This window comes from Lactuca serriola, chromosome 1 (genome assembly GCF_051521515.1).
Source record: "Lactuca serriola cultivar US96UC23 chromosome 1, Lser_US96UC23_V15, whole genome shotgun sequence".
NCBI lineage: Eukaryota > Viridiplantae > Streptophyta > Magnoliopsida > Asterales > Asteraceae > Lactuca > Lactuca serriola.
In genome coordinates, this window is record NC_136408.1 from 203,176,948 (window position 1) to 203,198,538 (window position 21,591).

Below are 21,591 nucleotides of genomic sequence, written 5' to 3' on the forward strand. Positions count from 1 at the left end.
CAAGAAAGAAAGGAAAAAAAGCAAAAAAAACCGCACGTAAAATCTAAAAAAACGCAAACGGACAACGAAAAAGGAGGGTGCAACACGAGGACTTCCCAGGGGGTCACCCATCCTAGTACTACTTTCGCCCAAGCACGCTTAACTGCGGAGTTCTGATGGGATCCAGTGCATTAGTGCATGTATGATCGCACCCGAAATACTATCCATGTTTATTGTTTTTATGTGTTACAAGACGCAGAACCTCCTTTGTTTTGGTACGCGGGGCGTGGGACCCACGTGACCGATCGGCTCCGTTCCAAAAATACGAAAAGCATCAACCATGAACCGGAGGGCACCCGAGCATAGAAATAGCAAGAAAGAAAGGAAAAAAAGCAAAAAAAACCGCACGTAAAATCTAAAAAAACGCAAACGGACAACGAAAAAGGGGGGTGCAACACGAGGACTTCCCAGGGGGTCACCCATCCTAGTACTACTCTCGCCCAAGCACGCTTAACTGTGGAGTTCTGATGGGATCCGGTGCATTAGTGCTGGTATGATCGCACCCGAAATACTATCCATGTTTAATGTTTTTATGTGTTACAAGACGCAGAACCTCCTTTGTTTTGGTACGCGGGGCGTGGGACCCACGTGACCGATCGGCTCCGTTCCAAAAATACGAAAAGCATCAACCATGAACCGGAGGGCACCCGAGCCCAGGGGGTCACCCAAGCCTAGTACTACTCTCGCCCAAGCACGCTTAACTGTGGAGTTCCTGATGGGATACCGGAGCATTAGTGCTGGTCATGAGCGCACCCCTCCCAGGGGGTCACCCATCCTAGTACTACTCTCGCCCAAGCACGCTTAACTGTGGAGTTCTGATGGGATCCGGTGCATTAGTGCTGGTATGATCGCACCCGAAATACTATCCATGTTTATTGTTTTTATGTGTTACAAGACGCAGAACCTCCTTTGTTTTGGTACGCGGGGCGTGGGACCCACGTGACCGATCGGCTCCGTTCCAAAAATACGAAAAGCATCAACCATGAACCGGAGGGCACCCGAGCATAGAAATAGCAAGAAAGAAAGGAAAAAAAGCAAAAAAAACGTCACGTAAAATCTAAAAAAACGCAAACGGACAACGAAAAAGGAGGGTGCAACACGAGGACTTCCCAGGGGGTCACCCATCCTAGTACTACTTTCGCCCAAGCACGCTTAACTGCGGAGTTCTGATGGGATCCGGTGCATTAGTGCATGTATGATCGCACCCGAAATACTATCCATGTTTATTGTTTTTATGTGTTACAAGACGCAGAACCTCCTTTGTTTTGGTACGCGGGGCGTGGGACCCACGTGACCGATCGGCTCCGTTCCAAAAATACGAAAAGCATCAACCATGAACCGGAGGGCACCCGAGCATAGAAATAGCAAGAAAGAAAGGAAAAAAAAGCAAAAAAAACGTCACGTAAAATCTAAAAAAACGCAAACGGACAACGAAAAAGGGGATGCAACACGAGGACTTCCCAGGGGGTCACCCATCCTAGTACTACTCTCGCCCAAGCACGTTTAACTGCGGAGTTCTGATGGGATCCGGTGCATTAGTGCTGGTATGATCGCACCCGAAATACTATCCATGTTTATTGTTTTTATGTGTTACAAGACGCAGAACCTCCTTTGTTTTGGTACGCGGGGCGTGGGACCCACGTGACCGATCGGCTCCGTTCCAAAAATACGAAAAGCATCAACCATGAACCGGAGGGCACCCGAGCATAGAAATAGCAAGAAAGAAAGGAAAAAAAGCAAAAAAAACCGCACGTAAAATCTAAAAAAACGCAAACGGACAACGAAAAAGGGGGGTGCAACACGAGGACTTCCCAGGGGGTCACCCATCCTAGTACTACTCTCGCCCAAGCACGCTTAACTGCGGAGTTCTGATGGGATCCGGTGCATTAGTGCTGGTATGATCGCACCCGAAATACTATCCATGTTTAATGTTTTTATGTGTTACAAGACGCAGAACCTCCTTTGTTTTGGTACGCGGGGCGTGGGACCCACGTGACCGATCGGCTCCGTTCCAAAAATACGAAAAGCATCAACCATGAACCGGAGGGCACCCGAGCATAGAAATAGCAAGAAAGAAAGGAAAAAAAGCAAAAAAAACCGCACGTAAAATCTAAAAAAACGCAAACGGACAACGAAAAAGGAGGGTGCAACACGAGGACTTCCCAGGGGGTCACCCATCCTAGTACTACTCTCGCCCAAGCAAGCTTAACTGCGGAGTTCTGATGGGATCCGGTACATTAGTGCTGGTATGATCGCACCCGAAATACTATCCATGTTTATTGTTTTTATGTGTTACAAGACGCAGAACCTCCTTTGTTTTGGTACGCGGGGCGTGGGACCCACGTGACCGATCGGCTCCGTTCCAAAAATACGAAAAGCATCAACCATGAACCGGAGGGCACCCGAGCATAGAAATAGCAAGAAAGAAAGGAAAAAAAGCAAAAAAAACCGCACGTAAAATCTAAAAAAACGCAAACGGACAACGAAAAAGGAGGGTGCAACACGAGGACTTCCCAGGGGGTCACCCATCCTAGTACTACTTTCGCCCAAGCACGCTTAACTGCGGAGTTCTGATGGGATCCGGTGCATTAGTGCATGTATGATCGCACCCGAAATACTATCCATGTTTATTGTTTTTATGTGTTACAAGACGCAGAACCTCCTTTGTTTTGGTACGCGGGGCGTGGGACCCACGTGACCGATTGGCTCCGTTCCAAAAATACGAAAAGCATCAACCATGAACCGGAGGGCACCCGAGCATAGAAATAGCAAGAAAGAAAGGAAAAAAAGCAAAAAAACCGCACGTAAAATCTAAAAAAACGAAAACGGACAACGAAAAAGGGGGGTGCAACACGAGGACTTCCCAGGGGGTCACCCATCCTAGTACTACTCTCGCCCAAGCACGCTTAACTGCGGAGTTCTGATGGGATCCGGTGCATTAGTGCTGGTATGATCGCACCCGAAATACTATCCATGTTTATTGTTTTTATGTGTTACAAGACGCAGAACCTCCTTTGTTTTGGTACGCGGGGCGTGGGACCCACGTGACCGATCGGCTCCGTTCCAAAAATACGAAAAGCATCAACCATGAACCGGAGGGCACCCGAGCATAGAAATAGCAAGAAAGAAAGGAAAAAAAAGCAAAAAAAACGTCACGTAAAATCTAAAAAAACGCAAACGGACAACGAAAAAGGGGATGCAACACGAGGACTTCCCAGGGGGTCACCCATCCTAGTACTACTCTCGCCCAAGCACGTTTAACTGCGGAGTTCTGATGGGATCCGGTGCATTAGTGCTGGTATGATCGCACCCGAAATACTATCCATGTTTATTGTTTTTATGTGTTACAAGACGCAGAACCTCCTTTGTTTTGGTACGCGGGGCGTGGGACCCACGTGACCGATCGGCTCCGTTCCAAAAATACGAAAAGCATCAACCATGAACCGGAGGGCACCCGAGCATAGAAATAGCAAGAAAGAAAGGAAAAAAAGCAAAAAAACCGCACGTAAAATCTAAAAAAACGAAAACGGACAACGAAAAAGGGGGGTGCAACACGAGGACTTCCCAGGGGGTCACCCATCCTAGTACTACTCTCGCCCAAGCACGCTTAACTGCGGAGTTCTGATGGGATCCGGTGCATTAGTGCTGGTATGATCGCACCCGAAATACTATCCATGTTTATTGTTTTTATGTGTTACAAGACGCAGAACCTCCTTTGTTTTGGTACGCGGGGCGTGGGACCCACGTGACCGATCGGCTCCGTTCCAAAAATACGAAAAGCATCAACCATGAACCGGAGGGCACCCGAGCATAGAAATAGCAAGAAAGAAAGGAAAAAAAGCAAAAAAACCGCACGTAAAATCTAAAAAAACGCAAACGGACAACGAAAAAGGGGGGTGCAACACGAGGACTTCCCAGGGGGTCACCCATCCTAGTACTACTCTCGCCCAAGCACGCTTAACTGCGGAGTTCTGATGGGATCCGGTGCATTAGTGCTGGTATGATCGCACCCGAAATACTATCCATGTTTATTGTTTTTATGTGTTACAAGACGCAGAACCTCCTTTGTTTTGGTACGCGGGGCGTGGGACCCACGTGACCGATCGGCTCCGTTCCAAAAATACGAAAAGCATCAACCATGAACCGGAGGGCACCCGAGCATAGAAATAGCAAGAAAGAAAGGAAAAAAAGCAAAAAAAACCGCACGTAAAATCTAAAAAAACGCAAACGGACAACGAAAAAGGGGGGTGCAACACGAGGACTTCCCAGGGGGTCACCCATCCTAGTACTACTCTCGCCCAAGCACGCTTAACTGCGGAGTTCTGATGGGATCCGGTGCATTAGTGCTGGTATGATCGCACCCGAAATACTATCCATGTTTATTGTTTTTATGTGTTACAAGACGCAGAACCTCCTTTGTTTTGGTACGCGGGGCGTGGGACCCACGTGACCGATCGGCTCCGTTCCAAAAATACGAAAAGCATCAACCATGAACCGGAGGGCACCCGAGCATAGAAATAGCAAGAAAGAAAGGAAAAAAAGCAAAAAAAACCGCACGTAAAATCTAAAAAAACGCAAACGGACAACGAAAAAGGAGGGTGCAACACGAGGACTTCCCAGGGGGTCACCCATCCTAGTACTACTTTCGCCCAAGCACGCTTAACTGCGGAGTTCTGATGGGATCCGGTGCATTAGTGCATGTATGATCGCACCCGAAATACTATCCATGTTTATTGTTTTTATGTGTTACAAGACGCAGAACCTCCTTTGTTTTGGTACGCGGGGCGTGGGACCCACGTGACCGATCGGCTCCGTTCCAAAAATACGAAAAGCATCAACCATGAACCGGAGGGCACCCGAGCATAGAAATAGCAAGAAAGAAAGGAAAAAAAGCAAAAAAACCGCACGTAAAATCTAAAAAAACGAAAACGGACAACGAAAAAGGGGGGTGCAACACGAGGACTTCCCAGGGGGTCACCCATCCTAGTACTACTCTCGCCCAAGCACGCTTAACTGCGGAGTTCTGATGGGATCCGGTGCATTAGTGCTGGTATGATCGCACCCGAAATACTATCCATGTTTATTGTTTTTATGTGTTACAAGACGCAGAACCTCCTTTGTTTTGGTACGCGGGGCGTGGGACCCACGTGACCGATCGGCTCCGTTCCAAAAATACGAAAAGCATCAACCATGAACCGGAGGGCACCCGAGCATAGAAATAGCAAGAAAGAAAGGAAAAAAAAGCAAAAAAAACGTCACGTAAAATCTAAAAAAACGCAAACGGACAACGAAAAAGGGGATGCAACACGAGGACTTCCCAGGGGGTCACCCATCCTAGTACTACTCTCGCCCAAGCACGTTTAACTGCGGAGTTCTGATGGGATCCGGTGCATTAGTGCTGGTATGATCGCACCCGAAATACTATCCATGTTTAATGTTTTTATGTGTTACAAGACGTAGAACCTCCTTTGTTTTGGTACGCGGGGCGTGGGACCCACGTGACCGATCGGCTCCGTTCCAAAAATACGAAAAGCATCAACCATGAACCGGAGGGCACCCGAGCATAGAAATAGCAAGAAAGAAAGGAAAAAAAGCAAAAAAAACCGCACGTAAAATCTAAAAAAACGCAAACGGACAACGAAAAAGGAGGGTGCAACACGAGGACTTCCCAGGGGGTCACCCATCCTAGTACTACTCTCGCCCAAGCACGCTTAACTGCGGAGTTCTGATGGGATCCGGTGCATTAGTGCTGGTATGATCGCACCCGAAATACTATCCATGTTTAATGTTTTTATGTGTTACAAGACGCAGAACCTCCTTTGTTTTGGTACGCGGGGCGTGGGACCCACGTGACCGATCGGCTCCGTTCCAAAAATACGAAAAGCATCAACCATGAACCGGAGGGCACCCGAGCATAGAAATAGCAAGAAAGAAAGGAAAAAAAGCAAAAAAACTGCACGTAAAATCTAAAAAAACGCAAACGGACAACGAAAAAGGGGGGTGCAACACGAGGACTTCCCAGGGGGTCACCCATCCTAGTACTACTCTCGCCCAAGCACGCTTAACTGCGGAGTTCTGATGGGATCCGGTGCATTAGTGCTGGTATGATCGCACCCGAAATACTATCCATGTTTATTGTTTTTATGTGTTACAAGACGCAGAACCTCCTTTGTTTTGGTACGCGGGGCGTGGGACCCACGTGACCGATCGGCTCCGTTCCAAAAATACGAAAAGCATCAACCATGAACCGGAGGGCACCCGAGCATAGAAATAGCAAGAAAGAAAGGAAAAAAAGCAAAAAAAACCGCACGTAAAATCTAAAAAAACGCAAACGGACAACGAAAAAGGGGGGTGCAACACGAGGACTTCCCAGGGGGTCACCCATCCTAGTACTACTCTCGCCCAAGCACGCTTAACTGCGGAGTTCTGATGGGATCCGGTGCATTAGTGCTGGTATGATCGCACCCGAAATACTATCCATGTTTATTGTTTTTATGTGTTACAAGACGCAGAACCTCCTTTGTTTTGGTACGCGGGGCGTGGGACCCACGTGACCGATCGGCTCCGTTCCAAAAATACGAAAAGCATCAACCATGAACCGGAGGGCACCCGAGCATAGAAATAGCAAGAAAGAAAGGAAAAAAAGCAAAAAAAACCGCACGTAAAATCTAAAAAAACGCAAACGGACAACGAAAAAGGAGGGTGCAACACGAGGACTTCCCAGGGGGTCACCCATCCTAGTACTACTTTCGCCCAAGCACGCTTAACTGCGGAGTTCTGATGGGATCCGGTGCATTAGTGCATGTATGATCGCACCCGAAATACTATCCATGTTTATTGTTTTTATGTGTTACAAGACGCAGAACCTCCTTTGTTTTGGTACGCGGGGCGTGGGACCCACGTGACCGATCGGCTCCGTTCCAAAAATACGAAAAGCATCAACCATGAACCGGAGGGCACCCGAGCATAGAAATAGCAAGAAAGAAAGGAAAAAAAGCAAAAAAACCGCACGTAAAATCTAAAAAAACGAAAACGGACAACGAAAAAGGGGGGTGCAACACGAGGACTTCCCAGGGGGTCACCCATCCTAGTACTACTCTCGCCCAAGCACGCTTAACTGCGGAGTTCTGATGGGATCCGGTGCATTAGTGCTGGTATGATCGCACCCGAAATACTATCCATGTTTATTGTTTTTATGTGTTACAAGACGCAGAACCTCCTTTGTTTTGGTACGCGGGGCGTGGGACCCACGTGACCGATCGGCTCCGTTCCAAAAATACGAAAAGCATCAACCATGAACCGGAGGGCACCCGAGCATAGAAATAGCAAGAAAGAAAGGAAAAAAAAGCAAAAAAAACGTCACGTAAAATCTAAAAAAACGCAAACGGACAACGAAAAAGGGGATGCAACACGAGGACTTCCCAGGGGGTCACCCATCCTAGTACTACTCTCGCCCAAGCACGTTTAACTGCGGAGTTCTGATGGGATCCGGTGCATTAGTGCTGGTATGATCGCACCCGAAATACTATCCATGTTTAATGTTTTTATGTGTTACAAGACGTAGAACCTCCTTTGTTTTGGTACGCGGGGCGTGGGACCCACGTGACCGATCGGCTCCGTTCCAAAAATACGAAAAGCATCAACCATGAACCGGAGGGCACCCGAGCATAGAAATAGCAAGAAAGAAAGGAAAAAAAGCAAAAAAAACCGCACGTAAAATCTAAAAAAACGCAAACGGACAACGAAAAAGGAGGGTGCAACACGAGGACTTCCCAGGGGGTCACCCATCCTAGTACTACTCTCGCCCAAGCACGCTTAACTGCGGAGTTCTGATGGGATCCGGTGCATTAGTGCTGGTATGATCGCACCCGAAATACTATCCATGTTTAATGTTTTTATGTGTTACAAGACGCAGAACCTCCTTTGTTTTGGTACGCGGGGCGTGGGACCCACGTGACCGATCGGCTCCGTTCCAAAAATACGAAAAGCATCAACCATGAACCGGAGGGCACCCGAGCATAGAAATAGCAAGAAAGAAAGGAAAAAAAGCAAAAAAACTGCACGTAAAATCTAAAAAAACGCAAACGGACAACGAAAAAGGGGGGTGCAACACGAGGACTTCCCAGGGGGTCACCCATCCTAGTACTACTCTCGCCCAAGCACGCTTAACTGCGGAGTTCTGATGGGATCCGGTGCATTAGTGCTGGTATGATCGCACCCGAAATACTATCCATGTTTATTGTTTTTATGTGTTACAAGACGCAGAACCTCCTTTGTTTTGGTACGCGGGGCGTGGGACCCACGTGACCGATCGGCTCCGTTCCAAAAATACGAAAAGCATCAACCATGAACCGGAGGGCACCCGAGCATAGAAATAGCAAGAAAGAAAGGAAAAAAAGCAAAAAAAACCGCACGTAAAATCTAAAAAAACGCAAACGGACAACGAAAAAGGGGGGTGCAACACGAGGACTTCCCAGGGGGTCACCCATCCTAGTACTACTCTCGCCCAAGCACGCTTAACTGCGGAGTTCTGATGGGATCCGGTGCATTAGTGCTGGTATGATCGCACCCGAAATACTATCCATGTTTATTGTTTTTATGTGTTACAAGACGCAGAACCTCCTTTGTTTTGGTACGCGGGGCGTGGGACCCACGTGACCGATCGGCTCCGTTCCAAAAATACGAAAAGCATCAACCATGAACCGGAGGGCACCCGAGCATAGAAATAGCAAGAAAGAAAGGAAAAAAAGCAAAAAAAACCGCACGTAAAATCTAAAAAAACGCAAACGGACAACGAAAAAGGAGGGTGCAACACGAGGACTTCCCAGGGGGTCACCCATCCTAGTACTACTTTCGCCCAAGCACGCTTAACTGCGGAGTTCTGATGGGATCCGGTGCATTAGTGCATGTATGATCGCAACCGAAATACTATCCATGTTTATTGTTTTTATGTGTTACAAGACGCAGAACCTCCTTTGTTTTGGTACGCGGGGCGTGGGACCCACGTGACCGATCGGCTCCGTTCCAAAAATACGAAAAGCATCAACCATGAACCGGAGGGCACCCGAGCATAGAAATAGCAAGAAAGAAAGGAAAAAAAGCAACAAAACCGCACGTAAAATCTAAAAAAACGAAAACGGACAACGAAAAAGGGGGGTGCAACACGAGGACTTCCCAGGGGGTCACCCATCCTAGTACTACTCTCGCCCAAGCACGCTTAACTGCGGAGTTCTGATGGGATCCGGTGCATTAGTGCTGGTATGATCGCACCCGAAATACTATCCATGTTTATTGTTTTTATGTGTTACAAGACGCAGAACCTCCTTTGTTTTGGTACGCGGGGCGTGGGACCCACGTGACCGATCGGCTCCGTTCCAAAAATACGAAAAGCATCAACCATGAACCGGAGGGCACCCGAGCATAGAAATAGCAAGAAAGAAAGGAAAAAAAAGCAAAAAAAACGTCACGTAAAATCTAAAAAAACGCAAACGGACAACGAAAAAGGGGATGCAACACGAGGACTTCCCAGGGGGTCACCCATCCTAGTACTACTCTCGCCCAAGCACGTTTAACTGCGGAGTTCTGATGGGATCCGGTGCATTAGTGCTGGTATGATCGCACCCGAAATACTATCCATGTTTATTGTTTTTATGTGTTACAAGACGCAGAACCTCCTTTGTTTTGGTACGCGGGGCGTGGGACCCACGTGACCGATCGGCTCCGTTCCAAAAATACGAAAAGCATCAACCATGAACCGGAGGGCACCCGAGCATAGAAATAGCAAGAAAGAAAGGAAAAAAAGCAAAAAAACCGCACGTAAAATCTAAAAAAACGCAAACGGACAACGAAAAAGGGGGGTGCAACAGGAGGACTTCCCAGGGGGTCACCCATCCTAGTACTACTCTCGCCCAAGCACGCTTAACTGCGGAGTTCTGATGGGATCCGGTGCATTAGTGCTGGTATGATCGCACCCGAAATACTATCCATGTTTATTGTTTTTATGTGTTACAAGACGCAGAACCTCCTTTGTTTTGGTACGCGGGGCGTGGGACCCACGTGACCGATCGGCTCCGTTCCAAAAATACGAAAAGCATCAACCATGAACCGGAGGGCACCGGAGCATAGAAATAGCAAGAAAGAAAGGAAAAAAAGCAAAAAAAACCGCACGTAAAATCTAAAAAAACGCAAACGGACAACGAAAAAGGGGGTGCAACACGAGGACTTTCCAGGGGGTCACCCATCCTAGTACTACTCTCGCCCAAGCACGCTTAACTGCGGAGTTCTGATGGGATCCGGTGCATTAGTGCTGGTATGATCGCACCCGAAATACTATCCATGTTTAATGTTTTTATGTGTTACAAGACGCAGAACCTCCTTTGTTTTGGTACGCGGGGCGTGGGACCCACGTGACCGATCGGCTCCGTTCCAAAAATACGAAAAGCATCAACCATGAACCGGAGGGCACCCGAGCATAGAAATAGCAAGAAAGAAAGGAAAAAAAGCAAAAAAAACCGCACGTAAAATCTAAAAAAACGCAAACGGACAACGAAAAAGGAGGGTGCAACACGAGGACTTCCCAGGGGGTCACCCATCCTAGTACTACTCTCGCCCAAGCACGCTTAACTGCGGAGTTCTGATGGGATCCGGTGCATTAGTGCTGGTATGATCGCACCCGAAATACTATCCATGTTTATTGTTTTTATGTGTTACAAGACGCAGAACCTCCTTTGTTTTGGTACGCGGGGCGTGGGACCCACGTGACCGATCGGCTCCGTTCCAAAAATACGAAAAGCATCAACCATGAACCGGAGGGCACCCGAGCATAGAAATAGCAAGAAAGAAAGGAAAAAAAGCAAAAAAACCGCACGTAAAATCTAAAAAAACGCAAACGGACAACGAAAAAGGGGGGTGCAACACGAGGACTTCCCAGGGGGTCACCCATCCTAGTACTACTCTCGCCCAAGCACGCTTAACTGCGGAGTTCTGAAGGGATCCGGTGCATTAGTGCTGGTATGATCGCACCCGAAATACTATCCATGTTTATTGTTTTTATGTGTTACAAGACGCAGAACCTCCTTTGTTTTGGTACGCGGGGCGTGGGACCCACGTGACCGATCGGCTCCGTTCCAAAAATACGAAAAGCATCAACCATGAACCGGAGGGCACCCGAGCATAGAAATAGCAAGAAAGAAAGGAAAAAAAGCAAAAAAAACCGCACGTAAAATCTAAAAAAACGCAAACGGACAACGAAAAAGGGGGGTGCAACACGAGGACTTCCCAGGGGGTCACCCATCCTAGTACTACTCTCGCCCAAGCACGCTTAACTGCGGAGTTCTGATGGGATCCGGTGCATTAGTGCTGGTATGATCGCACCCGAAATACTATCCATGTTTATTGTTTTTATGTGTTACAAGACGCAGAACCTCCTTTGTTTTGGTACGCGGGGCGTGGGACCCACGTGACCGATCGGCTCCGTTCCAAAAATACGAAAAGCATCAACCATGAACCGGAGGGCACCTGAGCATAGAAATAGCAAGAAAGAAAGGAAAAAAAGCAAAAAAAACCGCACGTAAAATCTAAAAAAACGCAAACGGACAACGAAAAAGGAGGGTGCAACACGAGGACTTCCCAGGGGGTCACCCATCCTAGTACTACTCTCGCCCAAGCACGCTTAACTGCGGAGTTCTGATGGGATCCGGTGCATTAGTGCTGGTATGATCGCACCCGAAATACTATCCATGTTTATTGTTTTTATGTGTTACAAGACGCAGAACCTCCTTTGTTTTGGTACGCGGGGCGTGGGACCCACGTGACCGATCGGCTCCGTTCCAAAAATACGAAAAGCATCAACCATGAACCGGAGGGCACCCGAGCATAGAAATAGCAAGAAAGAAAGGAAAAAAAAGCAAAAAAAACGTCACGTAAAATCTAAAAAACGCAAACGGACAACGAAAAAGGGGATGCAACACGAGGACTTCCCAGGGGGTCACCCATCCTAGTACTACTCTCGCCCAAGCACGTTTAACTGCGGAGTTCTAATGGGATCCGGTGCATTAGTGCTGGTATGATCGCACCCGAAATACTATCCATGTTTATTGTTTTTATGTGTTACAAGACGCAGAACCTCCTTTGTTTTGGTACGCGGGGCGTGGGACCCACGTGACCGATCGGCTCCGTTCCAAAAATACGAAAAGCATCAACCATGAACCGGAGGGCACCCGAGCATAGAAATAGCAAGAAAGAAAGGAAAAAAAGCAAAAAAACCGCACGTAAAATCTAAAAAAACGCAAACGGACAACGAAAAAGGGGGTGCAACACGAGGACTTCCCAGGGGGTCACCCATCCTAGTACTACTCTCGCCCAAGCACGCTTAACTGCGGAGTTCTGATGGGATCCGGTGCATTAGTGCTGGTATGATCGCACCCGAAATACTATCCATGTTTATTGTTTTTATGTGTTACAAGACGCAGAACCTCCTTTGTTTTGGTACGCGGGGCGTGGGACCCACGTGACCGATCGGCTCCGTTCCAAAAATACGAAAAGCATCAACCATGAACCGGAGGGCACCGGAGCATAGAAATAGCAAGAAAGAAAGGAAAAAAAGCAAAAAAAACCGCACGTAAAATCTAAAAAAACGCAAACGGACAACGAAAAAGGGGGTGCAACACGAGGACTTTCCAGGGGGTCACCCATCCTAGTACTACTCTCGCCCAAGCACGCTTAACTGCGGAGTTCTGATGGGATCCGGTGCATTAGTGCTGGTATGATCGCACCCGAAATACTATCCATGTTTAATGTTTTTATGTGTTACAAGACGCAGAACCTCCTTTGTTTTGGTACGCGGGGCGTGGGACCCACGTGACCGATTGGCTCCGTTCCAAAAATACGAAAAGCATCAACCATGAACCGGAGGGCACCCGAGCATAGAAATAGCAAGAAAGAAAGGAAAAAAAGCAAAAAAAACCGCACGTAAAATCTAAAAAAACGCAAACGGACAACGAAAAAGGAGGGTGCAACACGAGGACTTCCCAGGGGGTCACCCATCCTAGTACTACTCTCGCCCAAGCACGCTTAACTGCGGAGTTCTGATGGGATCCGGTGGCATTAGTGCTGGTATGATCGCACCCGAAATACTATCCATGTTTATTGTTTTTATGTGTTACAAGACGCAGAACCTCCTTTGTTTTGGTACGCGGGGCGTGGGACCCACGTGACCGATCGGCTCCGTTCCAAAAATACGAAAAGCATCAACCATGAACCGGAGGGCACCCGAGCATAGAAATAGCAAGAAAGAAAGGAAAAAAAGCAAAAAAACCGCACGTAAAATCTAAAAAAACGCAAACGGACAACGAAAAAGGGGGGTGCAACACGAGGACTTCCCAGGGGGTCACCCATCCTAGTACTACTCTCGCCCAAGCACGCTTAACTGCGGAGTTCTGATGGGATCCGGTGCATTAGTGCTGGTATGATCGCACCCGAAATACTATCCATGTTTAATGTTTTTATGTGTTACAAGACGCAGAACCTCCTTTGTTTTGGTACGCGGGGCGTGGGACCCACGTGACCGATCGGTTCCGTTCCAAAAATACGAAAAGCATCAACCATGAACCGGAGGGCACCCGAGCATAGAAATAGCAAGAAAGAAAGGAAAAAAAGCAAAAAAAACCGCACGTAAAATCTAAAAAAACGCAAACGGACAACGAAAAAGGAGGGTGCAACACGAGGACTTCCCAGGGGGTCACCCATCCTAGTACTACTCTCGCCCAAGCACGCTTAACTGCGGAGTTCTGATGGGATCCGGTGCATTAGTGCTGGTATGATCGCACCCGAAATACTATCCATGTTTATTGTTTTTATGTGTTACAAGACGCAGAACCTCCTTTGTTTTGGTACGCGGGGCGTGGGACCCACGTGACCGATCGGCTCCGTTCCAAAAATACGAAAAGCATCAACCATGAACCGGAGGGCACCCGAGCATAGAAATAGCAAGAAAGAAAGGAAAAAAAGCAAAAAAACCGCACGTAAAATCTAAAAAAACGCAAACGGACAACGAAAAAGGGGGGTGCAACACGAGGACTTCCCAGGGGGTCACCCATCCTAGTACTACTCTCGCCCAAGCACGCTTAACTGCGGAGTTCTGATGGGATCCGGTGCATTAGTGCTGGTATGATCGCACCCGAAATACTATCCATGTTTATTGTTTTTATGTGTTACAAGACGCAGAACCTCCTTTGTTTTGGTACGCGGGGCGTGGGACCCACGTGACCGATCGGCTCCGTTCCAAAAATACGAAAAGCATCAACCATGAACCGGAGGGCACCCGAGCATAGAAATAGCAAGAAAGAAAGGAAAAAAAGCAAAAAAAACCGCACGTAAAATCTAAAAAAACGCAAACGGACAACGAAAAAGGGGGGTGCAACACGAGGACTTCCCAGGGGGTCACCCATCCTAGTACTACTCTCGCCCAAGCACGCTTAACTGCGGAGTTCTGATGGGATCCGGTGCATTAGTGCTGGTATGATCGCACCCGAAATACTATCCATGTTTATTGTTTTTATGTGTTACAAGACGCAGAACCTCCTTTGTTTTGGTACGCGGGGCGTGGGACCCACGTGACCGATCGGCTCCGTTCCAAAAATACGAAAAGCATCAACCATGAACCGGAGGGCACCCGAGCATAGAAATAGCAAGAAAGAAAGGAAAAAAAGCAAAAAAACCGCACGTAAAATCTAAAAAAACGCAAACGGACAACGAAAAAGGGGGGTGCAACACGAGGACTTCCCAGGGGGTCACCCATCCTAGTACTACTCTCGCCCAAGCACGATTAACTGCGGAGTTCTGATGGGATCCGGTGCATTAGTGCTGGTATGATCGCACCCGAAATACGATCCATGTTTATTGTTTTTATGTGTTACAAGACGCAGAACCTCCTTTGTTTTGGTACGCGGGGCGTGGGACCCACGTGACCGATCGGCTCCGTTCCAAAAATACGAAAAGCATCAACCATGAACCGGAGGGCACCCGAGCATAGAAATAGCAAGAAAGAAAGGAAAAAAAGCAAAAAAACCGCACGTAAAATCTAAAAAAACGCAAACGGACAACGAAAAAGGGGGGTGCAACACGAGGACTTCCCAGGGGGTCACCCATCCTAGTACTACTCTCGCCCAAGCACGCTTAACTGCGGAGTTCTGATGGGATCCGGTGCATTAGTGCTGGTATGATCGCACCCGAAATACTATCCATGTTTATTGTTTTTATGTGTTACAAGACGCAGAACCTCCTTTGTTTTGGTACGCGGGGCGTGGGACCCACGTGACCGATCGGCTCCGTTCCAAAAATACGAAAAGCATCAACCATGAACCGGAGGGCACCTGAGCATAGAAATAGCAAGAAAGAAAGGAAAAAAAGCAAAAAAACCGCACGTAAAATCTAAAAAAACGCAAACGGACAACGAAAAAGGGGGGTGCAACACGAGGACTTCCCAGGGGGTCACCCATCCTAGTACTACTCTCGCCCAAGCACGCTTAACTGCGGAGTTCTGATGGGATCCGGTGCATTAGTGCTGGTATGATCGCACCCGAAATACTATCCATGTTTATTGTTTTTATGTGTTACAAGACGCAGAACCTCCTTTGTTTTGGTACGCGGGGCGTGGGACCCACGTGACCGATCGGCTCCGTTCCAAAAATACGAAAAGCATCAACCATGAACCGGAGGGCACCCGAGCATAGAAATAGCAAGAAAGAAAGGAAAAAAAGCAAAAAAACCGCACGTAAAATCTAAAAAAACGCAAACGGACAACGAAAAAAGGGGGGTGCAACACGAGGACTTCCCAGGGGGTCACCCATCCTAGTACTACTCTCGCCCAAGCACGCTTAACTGCGGAGTTCTGATGGGATCCGGTGCATTAGTGCTGGTATGATCGCACCCGAAATACTATCCATGTTTATTGTTTTTATGTGTTACAAGACGCAGAACCTCCTTTGTTTTGGTACGCGGGGCGTGGGACCCACGTGACCGATCGGCTCCGTTCCAAAAATACGAAAAGCATCAACCATGAACCGGAGGGCACCTGAGCATAGAAATAGCAAGAAAGAAAGGAAAAAAAGCAAAAAAAACCGCACGTAAAATCTAAAAAAACGCAAACGGACAACGAAAAAGGGGGTGCAACACGAGGACTTCCCAGGGGGTCACCCATCCTAGTACTACTCTCGCCCAAGCACGCTTAACTGCGGAGTTCTGATGGGATCCGGTGCATTAGTGCTGGTATGATCGCACCCGAAATACTATCCATGTTTATTGTTTTTATGTGTTACAAGACGCAGAACCTCCTTTGTTTTGGTACGCGGGGCGTGGGACCCACGTGACCGATCGGCTCCGTTCCAAAAATACGAAAAGCATCAACCATGAACCGGAGGGCACCGGAGCATAGAAATAGCAAGAAAGAAAGGAAAAAAAGCAAAAAAAACCGCACGTAAAATCTAAAAAAACGCAAACGGACAACGAAAAAGGGGGTGCAACACGAGGACTTTCCAGGGGGTCACCCATCCTAGTACTACTCTCGCCCAAGCACGCTTAACTGCGGAGTTCTGATGGGATCCGGTGCATTAGTGCTGGTATGATCGCACCCGAAATACTATCCATGTTTAATGTTTTTATGTGTTACAAGACGCAGAACCTCCTTTGTTTTGGTACGCGGGGCGTGGGACCCACGTGACCGATTGGCTCCGTTCCAAAAATACGAAAAGCATCAACCATGAACCGGAGGGCACCCGAGCATAGAAATAGCAAGAAAGAAAGGAAAAAAAGCAAAAAAAACCGCACGTAAAATCTAAAAAAACGCAAACGGACAACGAAAAAGGAGGGTGCAACACGAGGACTTCCCAGGGGGTCACCCATCCTAGTACTACTCTCGCCCAAGCACGCTTAACTGCGGAGTTCTGATGGGATCCGGTGCATTAGTGCTGGTATGATCGCACCCGAAATACTATCCATGTTTATTGTTTTTATGTGTTACAAGACGCAGAACCTCCTTTGTTTTGGTACGCGGGGCGTGGGACCCACGTGACCGATCGGCTCCGTTCCAAAAATACGAAAAGCATCAACCATGAACCGGAGGGCACCCGAGCATAGAAATAGCAAGAAAGAAAGGAAAAAAAGCAAAAAAACCGCACGTAAAATCTAAAAAAACGCAAACGGACAACGAAAAAGGGGGGTGCAACACGAGGACTTCCCAGGGGGTCACCCATCCTAGTACTACTCTCGCCCAAGCACGCTTAACTGCGGAGTTCTGATGGGATCCGGTGCATTAGTGCTGGTATGATCGCACCCGAAATACTATCCATGTTTAATGTTTTTATGTGTTACAAGACGCAGAACCTCCTTTGTTTTGGTACGCGGGGCGTGGGACCCACGTGACCGATCGGTTCCGTTCCAAAAATACGAAAAGCATCAACCATGAACCGGAGGGCACCCGAGCATAGAAATAGCAAGAAAGAAAGGAAAAAAAGCAAAAAAAACCGCACGTAAAATCTAAAAAAACGCAAACGGACAACGAAAAAGGAGGGTGCAACACGAGGACTTCCCAGGGGGTCACCCATCCTAGTACTACTCTCGCCCAAGCACGCTTAACTGCGGAGTTCTGATGGGATCCGGTGCATTAGTGCTGGTATGATCGCACCCGAAATACTATCCATGTTTATTGTTTTTATGTGTTACAAGACGCAGAACCTCCTTTGTTTTGGTACGCGGGGCGTGGGACCCACGTGACCGATCGGCTCCGTTCCAAAAATACGAAAAGCATCAACCATGAACCGGAGGGCACCCGAGCATAGAAATAGCAAGAAAGAAAGGAAAAAAAGCAAAAAAACCGCACGTAAAATCTAAAAAAACGCAAACGGACAACGAAAAAGGGGGGTGCAACACGAGGACTTCCCAGGGGGTCACCCATCCTAGTACTACTCTCGCCCAAGCACGCTTAACTGCGGAGTTCTGATGGGATCCGGTGCATTAGTGCTGGTATGATCGCACCCGAAATACTATCCATGTTTATTGTTTTTATGTGTTACAAGACGCAGAACCTCCTTTGTTTTGGTACGCGGGGCGTGGGACCCACGTGACCGATCGGCTCCGTTCCAAAAATACGAAAAGCATCAACCATGAACCGGAGGGCACCCGAGCATAGAAATAGCAAGAAAGAAAGGAAAAAAAGCAAAAAAAACCGCACGTAAAATCTAAAAAAACGCAAACGGACAACGAAAAAGGGGGGTGCAACACGAGGACTTCCCAGGGGGTCACCCATCCTAGTACTACTCTCGCCCAAGCACGCTTAACTGCGGAGTTCTGATGGGATCCGGTGCATTAGTGCTGGTATGATCGCACCCGAAATACTATCCATGTTTATTGTTTTTATGTGTTACAAGACGCAGAACCTCCTTTGTTTTGGTACGCGGGGCGTGGGACCCACGTGACCGATCGGCTCCGTTCCAAAAATACGAAAAGCATCAACCATGAACCGGAGGGCACCCGAGCATAGAAATAGCAAGAAAGAAAGGAAAAAAAGCAAAAAAACCGCACGTAAAATCTAAAAAAACGCAAACGGACAACGAAAAAGGGGGGTGCAACACGAGGACTTCCCAGGGGGTCACCCATCCTAGTACTACTCTCGCCCAAGCACGATTAACTGCGGAGTTCTGATGGGATCCGGTGCATTAGTGCTGGTATGATCGCACCCGAAATACGATCCATGTTTATTGTTTTTATGTGTTACAAGACGCAGAACCTCCTTTGTTTTGGTACGCGGGGCGTGGGACCCACGTGACCGATCGGCTCCGTTCCAAAAATACGAAAAGCATCAACCATGAACCGGAGGGCACCCGAGCATAGAAATAGCAAGAAAGAAAGGAAAAAAAGCAAAAAAACCGCACGTAAAATCTAAAAAAACGCAAACGGACAACGAAAAAGGGGGGTGCAACACGAGGACTTCCCAGGGGGTCACCCATCCTAGTACTACTCTCGCCCAAGCACGCTTAACTGCGGAGTTCTGATGGGATCCGGTGCATTAGTGCTGGTATGATCGCACCCGAAATACTATCCATGTTTATTGTTTTTATGTGTTACAAGACGCAGAACCTCCTTTGTTTTGGTACGCGGGGCGTGGGACCCACGTGACCGATCGGCTCCGTTCCAAAAATACGAAAAGCATCAACCATGAACCGGAGGGCACCTGAGCATAGAAATAGCAAGAAAGAAAGGAAAAAAAGCAAAAAAAACCGCACGTAAAATCTAAAAAAACGCAAACGGACAACGAAAAAGGGGGGTGCAACACGAGGACTTCCCAGGGGGTCACCCATCCTAGTACTACTCTCGCCCAAGCACGCTTAACTGCGGAGTTCTGATGGGATCCGGTGCATTAGTGCTGGTATGATCGCACCCGAAATACTATCCATGTTTATTGTTTTTATGTGTTACAAGACGCAGAACCTCCTTTGTTTTGGTACGCGGGGCGTGGGACCCACGTGACCGATCGGCTCCGTTCCAAAAATACGAAAAGCATCAACCATGAACCGGAGGGCACCTGAGCATAGAAATAGCAAGAAAGAAAGGAAAAAAAGCAAAAAAAACCGCACGTAAAATCTAAAAAAACGCAAACGGACAACGAAAAAGGGGGGGTGCAACACGAGGACTTCCCAGAGGGTCACCCATCCTAGTACTACTCTCGCCCAAGCACGCTTAACTGCGGAGTTCTGATGGGATCCGGTGCATTAGTGCTGGTATGATCGCACCCGAAATACTATCCATGTTTATTGTTTTTATGTGTTACAAGACGCAGAATCTCCTTTGTTTTGGTACGCGGGGCGTGGGACCCACGTGACCGATCGGCTCCGTTCCAAAAATACGAAAAGCATCAACCATGAACCGGAGGGCACCCGAGCATAGAAATAGCAAGAAAGAAAGGAAAAAAAGCAAAAAAACCGCACGTAAAATCTAAAAAAACGCAAACGGACAACGAAAAAGGGGGGTGCAACACGAGGACTTCCCAGGGGGTCACCCATCCTAGTACTACTCTCGCCCAAGCACGATTAACTGCGGAGTTCTGATGGGATCCGGTGCATTAGTGCTGGTATGATCGCACCCGAAATACGATCCATGTTTATTGTTTTTATGTGTTACAAGACGCAGAACCTCCTTTGTTTTGGTACGCGGGGCGTGGGACCCACGTGACCGATCGGCTCCGTTCCAAAAATACGAAAAGCATCAACCATGAACCGGAGGGCACCCGAGCATAGAAATAGCAAGAAAGAAAGGAAAAAAAGCAAAAAAACCGCACGTAAAATCTAAAAAAACGCAAACGGACAACGAAAAAGGGGGGTGCAACACGAGGACTTCCCAGGGGGTCACCCATCCTAGTACTACTCTCGCCCAAGCACGCTTAACTGCGGAGTTCTGATGGGATCCGGTGCATTAGTGCTGGTATGATCGCACCCGAAATACTATCCATGTTTATTGTTTTTATGTGTTACAAGACGCAGAACCTCCTTTGTTTTGGTACGCGGGGCGTGGGACCCACGTGACCGATCGGCTCCGTTCCAAAAATACGAAAAGCATCAACCATGAACCGGAGGGCACCTGAGCATAGAAATAGCAAGAAAGAAAGGAAAAAAAGCAAAAAAAACCGCACGTAAAATCTAAAAAAACGCAAACGGACAACGAAAAAGGGGGGTGCAACACGAGGACTTCCCAGAGGGTCACCCATCCTAGTACTACTCTCGCCCAAGCACGCTTAACTGCGGAGTTCTGATGGGATCCGGTGCATTAGTGCTGGTATGATCGCACCCGAAATACTATCCATGTTTATTGTTTTTATGTGTTACAAGACGCAGAATCTCCTTTGTTTTGGTACGCGGGGCGTGGGACCCACGTGACCGATCGGCTCCGTTCCAAAAATACGAAAAGCATCAACCATGAACCGGAGGGCACCCGAGCATAGAAATAGCAAGAAAGAAAGGAAAAAAAGCAAAAAAACCGCACGTAAAATCTAAAAAAACGCAAACGGACAACGAAAAAGGGGGGTGCAACACGAGGACTTCCCAGGGGGTCACCCATCCTAGTACTACTCTCGCCCAAGCACGCTTAACTGCGGAGTTCTGATGGGATCCGGTGCATTAGTGCTGGTATGATCGCACCCGAAATACTATCCATGTTTATTGTTTTTATGTGTTACAAGACGCAGAACCTCCTTTGTTTTGGTACGCGGGGCGTGGGACGCACGTGACCGATCGGCTCCGTTCCAAAAATACGAAAAGCATCAACCATGAACCGGAGGGCACCCGAGCATAGAAATAGCAAGAAAGAAAGGAAAAAAAGCAAAAAAACCGCACGTAAAATCTAAAAAAACGCAAACGGACAACGAAAAAGGGGGGTGCAACACGAGGACTTCCCAGGGGGTCACCCATCCTAGTACTACTCTCGCCCAAGCACGATTAACTGCGGAGTTCTGATGGGATCCGGTGCATTAGTGCTGGTATGATCGCACCCGAAATACGATCCATG

The 21,591-nt window shown here is 47.9% G+C and overlaps 61 non-coding genes and 1 pseudogene across 61 annotated transcripts; all 62 read right to left on the reverse strand.

Moving 5' to 3' along the window:
* Positions 1–74: 74 nt before the first annotated feature.
* LOC145073050 (5S ribosomal RNA) lies at positions 75–193 on the reverse strand. Its single transcript, XR_013691221.1, has one exon. It is a non-coding gene; the product is annotated as a 5S ribosomal RNA (ribosomal RNA).
* A 232-nt stretch (positions 194–425) lies between these two features.
* LOC145083759 (5S ribosomal RNA) lies at positions 426–544 on the reverse strand. Its single transcript, XR_013698220.1, has one exon. It is a non-coding gene; the product is annotated as a 5S ribosomal RNA (ribosomal RNA).
* A 242-nt stretch (positions 545–786) lies between these two features.
* Positions 787–886, reverse strand: LOC145080451 (5S ribosomal RNA; annotated as a pseudogene).
* Positions 887–1,127: 241 nt separating this feature from the next.
* LOC145085591 (5S ribosomal RNA) lies at positions 1,128–1,246 on the reverse strand. The gene has a single exon (XR_013699985.1). It is a non-coding gene; the product is annotated as a 5S ribosomal RNA (ribosomal RNA).
* Positions 1,247–1,478: 232 nt separating this feature from the next.
* LOC145083802 (5S ribosomal RNA) lies at positions 1,479–1,597 on the reverse strand. Its single transcript, XR_013698262.1, has one exon. It is a non-coding gene; the product is annotated as a 5S ribosomal RNA (ribosomal RNA).
* Positions 1,598–1,829: 232 nt separating this feature from the next.
* Positions 1,830–1,948, reverse strand: LOC145080901 (5S ribosomal RNA). The gene has a single exon (XR_013695473.1). It is a non-coding gene; the product is annotated as a 5S ribosomal RNA (ribosomal RNA).
* A 232-nt stretch (positions 1,949–2,180) lies between these two features.
* On the reverse strand, positions 2,181–2,299 carry LOC145085073 (5S ribosomal RNA). The gene has a single exon (XR_013699488.1). It is a non-coding gene; the product is annotated as a 5S ribosomal RNA (ribosomal RNA).
* A 232-nt stretch (positions 2,300–2,531) lies between these two features.
* LOC145085592 (5S ribosomal RNA) lies at positions 2,532–2,650 on the reverse strand. The gene has a single exon (XR_013699986.1). It is a non-coding gene; the product is annotated as a 5S ribosomal RNA (ribosomal RNA).
* Positions 2,651–2,881: 231 nt separating this feature from the next.
* On the reverse strand, positions 2,882–3,000 carry LOC145080902 (5S ribosomal RNA). Its single transcript, XR_013695474.1, has one exon. It is a non-coding gene; the product is annotated as a 5S ribosomal RNA (ribosomal RNA).
* A 232-nt stretch (positions 3,001–3,232) lies between these two features.
* Positions 3,233–3,351, reverse strand: LOC145083804 (5S ribosomal RNA). The gene has a single exon (XR_013698264.1). It is a non-coding gene; the product is annotated as a 5S ribosomal RNA (ribosomal RNA).
* A 231-nt stretch (positions 3,352–3,582) lies between these two features.
* On the reverse strand, positions 3,583–3,701 carry LOC145080903 (5S ribosomal RNA). Its single transcript, XR_013695475.1, has one exon. It is a non-coding gene; the product is annotated as a 5S ribosomal RNA (ribosomal RNA).
* A 231-nt stretch (positions 3,702–3,932) lies between these two features.
* Positions 3,933–4,051, reverse strand: LOC145080904 (5S ribosomal RNA). Its single transcript, XR_013695476.1, has one exon. It is a non-coding gene; the product is annotated as a 5S ribosomal RNA (ribosomal RNA).
* Positions 4,052–4,283: 232 nt separating this feature from the next.
* LOC145080905 (5S ribosomal RNA) lies at positions 4,284–4,402 on the reverse strand. The gene has a single exon (XR_013695478.1). It is a non-coding gene; the product is annotated as a 5S ribosomal RNA (ribosomal RNA).
* A 232-nt stretch (positions 4,403–4,634) lies between these two features.
* LOC145085593 (5S ribosomal RNA) lies at positions 4,635–4,753 on the reverse strand. Its single transcript, XR_013699987.1, has one exon. It is a non-coding gene; the product is annotated as a 5S ribosomal RNA (ribosomal RNA).
* Positions 4,754–4,984: 231 nt separating this feature from the next.
* Positions 4,985–5,103, reverse strand: LOC145080906 (5S ribosomal RNA). The gene has a single exon (XR_013695479.1). It is a non-coding gene; the product is annotated as a 5S ribosomal RNA (ribosomal RNA).
* Positions 5,104–5,335: 232 nt separating this feature from the next.
* Positions 5,336–5,454, reverse strand: LOC145083805 (5S ribosomal RNA). Its single transcript, XR_013698265.1, has one exon. It is a non-coding gene; the product is annotated as a 5S ribosomal RNA (ribosomal RNA).
* A 232-nt stretch (positions 5,455–5,686) lies between these two features.
* LOC145082974 (5S ribosomal RNA) lies at positions 5,687–5,805 on the reverse strand. The gene has a single exon (XR_013697470.1). It is a non-coding gene; the product is annotated as a 5S ribosomal RNA (ribosomal RNA).
* A 231-nt stretch (positions 5,806–6,036) lies between these two features.
* Positions 6,037–6,155, reverse strand: LOC145080907 (5S ribosomal RNA). The gene has a single exon (XR_013695480.1). It is a non-coding gene; the product is annotated as a 5S ribosomal RNA (ribosomal RNA).
* A 232-nt stretch (positions 6,156–6,387) lies between these two features.
* LOC145080909 (5S ribosomal RNA) lies at positions 6,388–6,506 on the reverse strand. The gene has a single exon (XR_013695482.1). It is a non-coding gene; the product is annotated as a 5S ribosomal RNA (ribosomal RNA).
* Positions 6,507–6,738: 232 nt separating this feature from the next.
* LOC145085594 (5S ribosomal RNA) lies at positions 6,739–6,857 on the reverse strand. Its single transcript, XR_013699988.1, has one exon. It is a non-coding gene; the product is annotated as a 5S ribosomal RNA (ribosomal RNA).
* A 231-nt stretch (positions 6,858–7,088) lies between these two features.
* On the reverse strand, positions 7,089–7,207 carry LOC145080911 (5S ribosomal RNA). The gene has a single exon (XR_013695483.1). It is a non-coding gene; the product is annotated as a 5S ribosomal RNA (ribosomal RNA).
* A 232-nt stretch (positions 7,208–7,439) lies between these two features.
* On the reverse strand, positions 7,440–7,558 carry LOC145083806 (5S ribosomal RNA). The gene has a single exon (XR_013698266.1). It is a non-coding gene; the product is annotated as a 5S ribosomal RNA (ribosomal RNA).
* Positions 7,559–7,790: 232 nt separating this feature from the next.
* LOC145082975 (5S ribosomal RNA) lies at positions 7,791–7,909 on the reverse strand. The gene has a single exon (XR_013697471.1). It is a non-coding gene; the product is annotated as a 5S ribosomal RNA (ribosomal RNA).
* Positions 7,910–8,140: 231 nt separating this feature from the next.
* LOC145080912 (5S ribosomal RNA) lies at positions 8,141–8,259 on the reverse strand. The gene has a single exon (XR_013695484.1). It is a non-coding gene; the product is annotated as a 5S ribosomal RNA (ribosomal RNA).
* Positions 8,260–8,491: 232 nt separating this feature from the next.
* Positions 8,492–8,610, reverse strand: LOC145080913 (5S ribosomal RNA). The gene has a single exon (XR_013695485.1). It is a non-coding gene; the product is annotated as a 5S ribosomal RNA (ribosomal RNA).
* A 232-nt stretch (positions 8,611–8,842) lies between these two features.
* On the reverse strand, positions 8,843–8,961 carry LOC145073487 (5S ribosomal RNA). Its single transcript, XR_013691393.1, has one exon. It is a non-coding gene; the product is annotated as a 5S ribosomal RNA (ribosomal RNA).
* A 231-nt stretch (positions 8,962–9,192) lies between these two features.
* LOC145080914 (5S ribosomal RNA) lies at positions 9,193–9,311 on the reverse strand. Its single transcript, XR_013695486.1, has one exon. It is a non-coding gene; the product is annotated as a 5S ribosomal RNA (ribosomal RNA).
* A 232-nt stretch (positions 9,312–9,543) lies between these two features.
* LOC145083807 (5S ribosomal RNA) lies at positions 9,544–9,662 on the reverse strand. The gene has a single exon (XR_013698267.1). It is a non-coding gene; the product is annotated as a 5S ribosomal RNA (ribosomal RNA).
* Positions 9,663–9,893: 231 nt separating this feature from the next.
* Positions 9,894–10,012, reverse strand: LOC145084988 (5S ribosomal RNA). Its single transcript, XR_013699407.1, has one exon. It is a non-coding gene; the product is annotated as a 5S ribosomal RNA (ribosomal RNA).
* Positions 10,013–10,243: 231 nt separating this feature from the next.
* On the reverse strand, positions 10,244–10,362 carry LOC145084435 (5S ribosomal RNA). The gene has a single exon (XR_013698878.1). It is a non-coding gene; the product is annotated as a 5S ribosomal RNA (ribosomal RNA).
* A 232-nt stretch (positions 10,363–10,594) lies between these two features.
* On the reverse strand, positions 10,595–10,713 carry LOC145082976 (5S ribosomal RNA). Its single transcript, XR_013697472.1, has one exon. It is a non-coding gene; the product is annotated as a 5S ribosomal RNA (ribosomal RNA).
* Positions 10,714–10,944: 231 nt separating this feature from the next.
* Positions 10,945–11,063, reverse strand: LOC145083680 (5S ribosomal RNA). Its single transcript, XR_013698145.1, has one exon. It is a non-coding gene; the product is annotated as a 5S ribosomal RNA (ribosomal RNA).
* Positions 11,064–11,295: 232 nt separating this feature from the next.
* LOC145080915 (5S ribosomal RNA) lies at positions 11,296–11,414 on the reverse strand. Its single transcript, XR_013695487.1, has one exon. It is a non-coding gene; the product is annotated as a 5S ribosomal RNA (ribosomal RNA).
* Positions 11,415–11,646: 232 nt separating this feature from the next.
* LOC145082977 (5S ribosomal RNA) lies at positions 11,647–11,765 on the reverse strand. The gene has a single exon (XR_013697473.1). It is a non-coding gene; the product is annotated as a 5S ribosomal RNA (ribosomal RNA).
* A 231-nt stretch (positions 11,766–11,996) lies between these two features.
* LOC145084479 (5S ribosomal RNA) lies at positions 11,997–12,115 on the reverse strand. Its single transcript, XR_013698920.1, has one exon. It is a non-coding gene; the product is annotated as a 5S ribosomal RNA (ribosomal RNA).
* Positions 12,116–12,345: 230 nt separating this feature from the next.
* On the reverse strand, positions 12,346–12,464 carry LOC145080916 (5S ribosomal RNA). The gene has a single exon (XR_013695488.1). It is a non-coding gene; the product is annotated as a 5S ribosomal RNA (ribosomal RNA).
* Positions 12,465–12,695: 231 nt separating this feature from the next.
* Positions 12,696–12,814, reverse strand: LOC145084437 (5S ribosomal RNA). Its single transcript, XR_013698880.1, has one exon. It is a non-coding gene; the product is annotated as a 5S ribosomal RNA (ribosomal RNA).
* A 232-nt stretch (positions 12,815–13,046) lies between these two features.
* Positions 13,047–13,166, reverse strand: LOC145085031 (5S ribosomal RNA). The gene has a single exon (XR_013699448.1). It is a non-coding gene; the product is annotated as a 5S ribosomal RNA (ribosomal RNA).
* A 231-nt stretch (positions 13,167–13,397) lies between these two features.
* Positions 13,398–13,516, reverse strand: LOC145080917 (5S ribosomal RNA). Its single transcript, XR_013695489.1, has one exon. It is a non-coding gene; the product is annotated as a 5S ribosomal RNA (ribosomal RNA).
* A 232-nt stretch (positions 13,517–13,748) lies between these two features.
* Positions 13,749–13,867, reverse strand: LOC145082978 (5S ribosomal RNA). Its single transcript, XR_013697474.1, has one exon. It is a non-coding gene; the product is annotated as a 5S ribosomal RNA (ribosomal RNA).
* Positions 13,868–14,098: 231 nt separating this feature from the next.
* Positions 14,099–14,217, reverse strand: LOC145080918 (5S ribosomal RNA). The gene has a single exon (XR_013695490.1). It is a non-coding gene; the product is annotated as a 5S ribosomal RNA (ribosomal RNA).
* Positions 14,218–14,449: 232 nt separating this feature from the next.
* On the reverse strand, positions 14,450–14,568 carry LOC145080919 (5S ribosomal RNA). The gene has a single exon (XR_013695491.1). It is a non-coding gene; the product is annotated as a 5S ribosomal RNA (ribosomal RNA).
* A 231-nt stretch (positions 14,569–14,799) lies between these two features.
* Positions 14,800–14,918, reverse strand: LOC145083783 (5S ribosomal RNA). The gene has a single exon (XR_013698244.1). It is a non-coding gene; the product is annotated as a 5S ribosomal RNA (ribosomal RNA).
* A 231-nt stretch (positions 14,919–15,149) lies between these two features.
* Positions 15,150–15,268, reverse strand: LOC145080921 (5S ribosomal RNA). The gene has a single exon (XR_013695493.1). It is a non-coding gene; the product is annotated as a 5S ribosomal RNA (ribosomal RNA).
* Positions 15,269–15,499: 231 nt separating this feature from the next.
* Positions 15,500–15,618, reverse strand: LOC145080922 (5S ribosomal RNA). The gene has a single exon (XR_013695494.1). It is a non-coding gene; the product is annotated as a 5S ribosomal RNA (ribosomal RNA).
* Positions 15,619–15,850: 232 nt separating this feature from the next.
* On the reverse strand, positions 15,851–15,969 carry LOC145080923 (5S ribosomal RNA). Its single transcript, XR_013695495.1, has one exon. It is a non-coding gene; the product is annotated as a 5S ribosomal RNA (ribosomal RNA).
* A 231-nt stretch (positions 15,970–16,200) lies between these two features.
* LOC145080924 (5S ribosomal RNA) lies at positions 16,201–16,319 on the reverse strand. Its single transcript, XR_013695496.1, has one exon. It is a non-coding gene; the product is annotated as a 5S ribosomal RNA (ribosomal RNA).
* A 231-nt stretch (positions 16,320–16,550) lies between these two features.
* On the reverse strand, positions 16,551–16,669 carry LOC145084438 (5S ribosomal RNA). The gene has a single exon (XR_013698881.1). It is a non-coding gene; the product is annotated as a 5S ribosomal RNA (ribosomal RNA).
* A 232-nt stretch (positions 16,670–16,901) lies between these two features.
* On the reverse strand, positions 16,902–17,020 carry LOC145082980 (5S ribosomal RNA). The gene has a single exon (XR_013697476.1). It is a non-coding gene; the product is annotated as a 5S ribosomal RNA (ribosomal RNA).
* Positions 17,021–17,251: 231 nt separating this feature from the next.
* LOC145080925 (5S ribosomal RNA) lies at positions 17,252–17,370 on the reverse strand. The gene has a single exon (XR_013695497.1). It is a non-coding gene; the product is annotated as a 5S ribosomal RNA (ribosomal RNA).
* A 232-nt stretch (positions 17,371–17,602) lies between these two features.
* Positions 17,603–17,721, reverse strand: LOC145082981 (5S ribosomal RNA). The gene has a single exon (XR_013697477.1). It is a non-coding gene; the product is annotated as a 5S ribosomal RNA (ribosomal RNA).
* A 231-nt stretch (positions 17,722–17,952) lies between these two features.
* Positions 17,953–18,071, reverse strand: LOC145080927 (5S ribosomal RNA). Its single transcript, XR_013695498.1, has one exon. It is a non-coding gene; the product is annotated as a 5S ribosomal RNA (ribosomal RNA).
* Positions 18,072–18,303: 232 nt separating this feature from the next.
* LOC145080928 (5S ribosomal RNA) lies at positions 18,304–18,422 on the reverse strand. Its single transcript, XR_013695499.1, has one exon. It is a non-coding gene; the product is annotated as a 5S ribosomal RNA (ribosomal RNA).
* Positions 18,423–18,653: 231 nt separating this feature from the next.
* LOC145083784 (5S ribosomal RNA) lies at positions 18,654–18,772 on the reverse strand. The gene has a single exon (XR_013698245.1). It is a non-coding gene; the product is annotated as a 5S ribosomal RNA (ribosomal RNA).
* Positions 18,773–19,003: 231 nt separating this feature from the next.
* On the reverse strand, positions 19,004–19,122 carry LOC145080929 (5S ribosomal RNA). Its single transcript, XR_013695500.1, has one exon. It is a non-coding gene; the product is annotated as a 5S ribosomal RNA (ribosomal RNA).
* A 232-nt stretch (positions 19,123–19,354) lies between these two features.
* Positions 19,355–19,473, reverse strand: LOC145080930 (5S ribosomal RNA). Its single transcript, XR_013695501.1, has one exon. It is a non-coding gene; the product is annotated as a 5S ribosomal RNA (ribosomal RNA).
* A 233-nt stretch (positions 19,474–19,706) lies between these two features.
* Positions 19,707–19,825, reverse strand: LOC145083160 (5S ribosomal RNA). The gene has a single exon (XR_013697645.1). It is a non-coding gene; the product is annotated as a 5S ribosomal RNA (ribosomal RNA).
* Positions 19,826–20,056: 231 nt separating this feature from the next.
* Positions 20,057–20,175, reverse strand: LOC145083785 (5S ribosomal RNA). Its single transcript, XR_013698246.1, has one exon. It is a non-coding gene; the product is annotated as a 5S ribosomal RNA (ribosomal RNA).
* Positions 20,176–20,406: 231 nt separating this feature from the next.
* On the reverse strand, positions 20,407–20,525 carry LOC145080931 (5S ribosomal RNA). Its single transcript, XR_013695502.1, has one exon. It is a non-coding gene; the product is annotated as a 5S ribosomal RNA (ribosomal RNA).
* Positions 20,526–20,757: 232 nt separating this feature from the next.
* On the reverse strand, positions 20,758–20,876 carry LOC145083161 (5S ribosomal RNA). Its single transcript, XR_013697646.1, has one exon. It is a non-coding gene; the product is annotated as a 5S ribosomal RNA (ribosomal RNA).
* A 231-nt stretch (positions 20,877–21,107) lies between these two features.
* Positions 21,108–21,226, reverse strand: LOC145080933 (5S ribosomal RNA). Its single transcript, XR_013695504.1, has one exon. It is a non-coding gene; the product is annotated as a 5S ribosomal RNA (ribosomal RNA).
* A 231-nt stretch (positions 21,227–21,457) lies between these two features.
* LOC145083786 (5S ribosomal RNA) lies at positions 21,458–21,576 on the reverse strand. The gene has a single exon (XR_013698247.1). It is a non-coding gene; the product is annotated as a 5S ribosomal RNA (ribosomal RNA).
* Positions 21,577–21,591: the final 15 nt, after the last annotated feature.